The sequence below is a fragment of the Neomonachus schauinslandi genome, chromosome 4 (genome assembly GCF_002201575.2).
Source record: "Neomonachus schauinslandi chromosome 4, ASM220157v2, whole genome shotgun sequence".
In the NCBI taxonomy this organism is placed as follows: Eukaryota; Metazoa; Chordata; class Mammalia; order Carnivora; family Phocidae; genus Neomonachus; species Neomonachus schauinslandi.
In genome coordinates, this window is record NC_058406.1 from 147,790,553 (window position 1) to 147,793,744 (window position 3,192).

Here is a 3,192-nt window from a genome sequence, read left to right on the forward strand (position 1 = left end):
TTATTTTCCCTCTGGGGTGGGGTAAGAACATCAGGGAATGGTAGACCTGGAACTCAGGAGGAGACGTCACCCTGGACTTGAGACAGCTAACCAACACAAACACACAGTAAAACTGTGCCCCTTGGGTCCTCCAGAGAGGGAAAAGAGTGCATGCTGCTGGCTGGGGGGAGCTTGGAGCGGCCAGCAGAATCCTTTGCCAAGATTCACAAGCCAAGATTGAATTTCGGTTGAATTTCCAGGAAATCTGAACCAAATTGTGAAGGGACCTGGGCTGTGTGGAATGTCAGGTAGGAGACCTGAGAAAATCATTTAATTCAGGATGATTCGTTTGATCCCAAACTAGAAAGTGGGGAGCAGTCTAGGAAATATAGATTCACAGGAATCCCTCCCAAAGATAATCCTGATATCTGCTTTGTTTGTCAGTCTCACGCTTTGTAGGACATTAATCTCTTTGTACCCCCACATATTCTTGAATGCAGGAGGGTAAGACCCATGAGTTCACCCAGGATGCAAAGAACAATACTATACTTTCTTTGTAATGTTTGATTGCAAAGAATAATTAATTTCTTTATTGAAATAACAGTGTTAGAAGGTTGGATATGGTGTAGAATTCCTTTCTAGGTAATTTTTGAGAAGAGGGAACTCTTTACCCTGACTTCCTCATTTTTTTATCGTGGAGACTTGGGGAGGAATAAATTGATGCCATCTGGAAGTAACTTTAGCTCTTTTTAAAAATTTTTACTTACATTTTTCTAAGCCATTAGGAAATCACATTTATTTAAATGTTTTATAAATATGTATGCTTATTTTTTAAATCTTTGTATTCCAATTCTTTTAACCATCATGTGACACAAGATGGTATTGTAGATTGAGCAATGGAAATCTAGGTTCTAGATCCAACTCTGCCTGTAACTACAGAAGGGACTTGGGACAAGTCACATAACTAGGGTGAGCCTAAATTTCAATTTGGAAAATGAGTTTGTTGGACTAGATAATGTTTGTAGTTACCTTCACCCCACCATCAGATTTAAATTTCTAAGAAAATATATGTCCACTTAGAGGTAGGATAAAAAATATATATACAAATAGAATAAAAGAGTTACCAGATTTATGCTGTAAAAAGTGAGTATTTCTGGTTCTGTACACTACTTATTAAGTAATATCTCAGTTAGCTTATGCTGCTTTTTTGCCTATTCCAATAATTTATACACCTCTCACCAGATGTTTAAATGCAGAATTGTGCAAACCCATATCTAGACTTACGTGATGTCAGCTGAGAGTGTATTGGAGTATGAGTTTGTGTGTGCATGGGTACTTTTTCCACTAGGAACTAAATCATCATCTTCAACTAAGGATGTGATTCTTTAAGAACAATAATCCATTCCACAAACAGTTTAAAAGTGTTAACTTAGTTACCAGATAAACAAAATGTCCCTAGCCAGTTTACAGCTGTATAACTACTCTGCTTTCTGCCTCACTCTGGAGCAGTTGGGTTTGGGCCTTTCTTAGAAACTTCTTCCTAATCTAAAAGAATTATGTGGTGTGTCCTTTCATTTTTCTCTGAAATTTCTTTTGTATATTAATCTTAGTTCAATTAGCAATAATCGCGCCTCGGATAAGCCTCATTGGCTACGATACTGCCACTGTGCAAAGCTGTAATCTTAGTTCAAATGAAAAAAAAACTTACCTAGAATATGGAGAAGAAGCCCTATAGAGAAAAGCAAGTGCTTTGTATAAGGTATTTATACATTTGGTAGGAAAAGGAAGTATTACAGGCCTTAGGAATAGTCTTTTCTTTGCATAAGTATAAGGTAAGATGTCGGGTTGACCAAAAAGTAGTATATAGAATTTTGTTTTTCTTTCATCTTTAAAATCCCAAGTCTATCTGTTACTATTGAAGAAATATGTTATCTTTATAAATGGTCTCAGTTTTAATTCTTCCTTGGGCTACATTTGGGATCTGAGAATGTTAAGAAAAGAATTGGTATGATCTAGTACCAGTCCCTAATTTGATGAAAACTTTACAGAGAAAGGAAAGGAGCAATAATGAGATACGATTACATCCACGAGAATGGCTAAAAATAAAAATTCTAACAATACCAAGTATCGGCAAGGATGTGAAGCAACTAGGATTCTCATACACTGCTGGTGACAATATAGAATGGTACCAGTTTGGAAAACAGTTGGTAAGTTTCTTATAAGGCTAAACATATAGTTACCATATGACACAGTAATTTTAGCAGCCTTAGGTTTTTACCACCCCCTACCCCCAAAAAGCAAAATCATGTCTACACAAAAATTTGTTCAAATTAGCTTTATTCATAATAGCCTCAAACTGGAAACAACCCAAATGTTCATCAACAGGTGAACAGATTAAATAGTGGTACACTGGTGCAATGGAATACTGCTTGGCAATAAAATGGATGATCAACATGGATGAATCTCAAGAACGGTATACTGAGCAAAAGTAGCTAATCACAAAAGAGTACATAGTCTAATTCCTTTATATGAATCTAGAGAAGACAAATCAAATCTATAGTGATAAAATGTAGACCAGTGGTTGGTTGCTAAATCCAGGGCTGGAGATTGGGGAAGGGACATGGAGAACCATCTGGACCATGTTTCCTATTTTGATTGTGGTGGTAGTTTCATGGATGTATATATTTGTCAAAGCTCCTTGAATTGGTCTGGTTCCCCACCAGAGGCACTCTAAAGGTAAGGTGATGGGATGGGAGTAGTCCACTCCAAGGTACAGTCAATAAGGGCATGCGTTATCTGGAGAGAATTTCAAATATCAGTAAAACTGACTAAAAGTCTGATTTTCTTTTCCCCATGCAATGTCAATGATAAAATACTCCTCTCAAAAAAACTTTCGTTAGCCTAACTTCTAAAGAATTGTTGGTGTTGCTATTGATTTTTTAAAATAATGTCTATGCAAGCTTCAAATTAGCATCTGTAGCGCAGGTCCTTACTAACAATACCCCCAGTTAATGCAGTAGCTTCCTCAGGCGGTTGTCCTCATTTCAGTCTCTTCTTGTTCCAGCCTTTCCTTTGTACTACCCACCAACAGCTCTGAAAAGTTCCTCTAGTTAAACATACCAATTATTTCCCTTCCCAAAAGTATAAGGACAGTACTCTAGCTAGGACAAATGGGCCCTCTGGTTCTGGAGCTAATGCTTCCTTTCTAGACCT

At 37.2% G+C, this 3,192-nt stretch overlaps 1 pseudogene; it reads right to left on the reverse strand.

The window, feature by feature from the left end:
• Positions 1-1,501: 1,501 nt before the first annotated feature.
• Positions 1,502-1,655, reverse strand: LOC123324614 (annotated as a pseudogene).
• Positions 1,656-3,192: the final 1,537 nt, after the last annotated feature.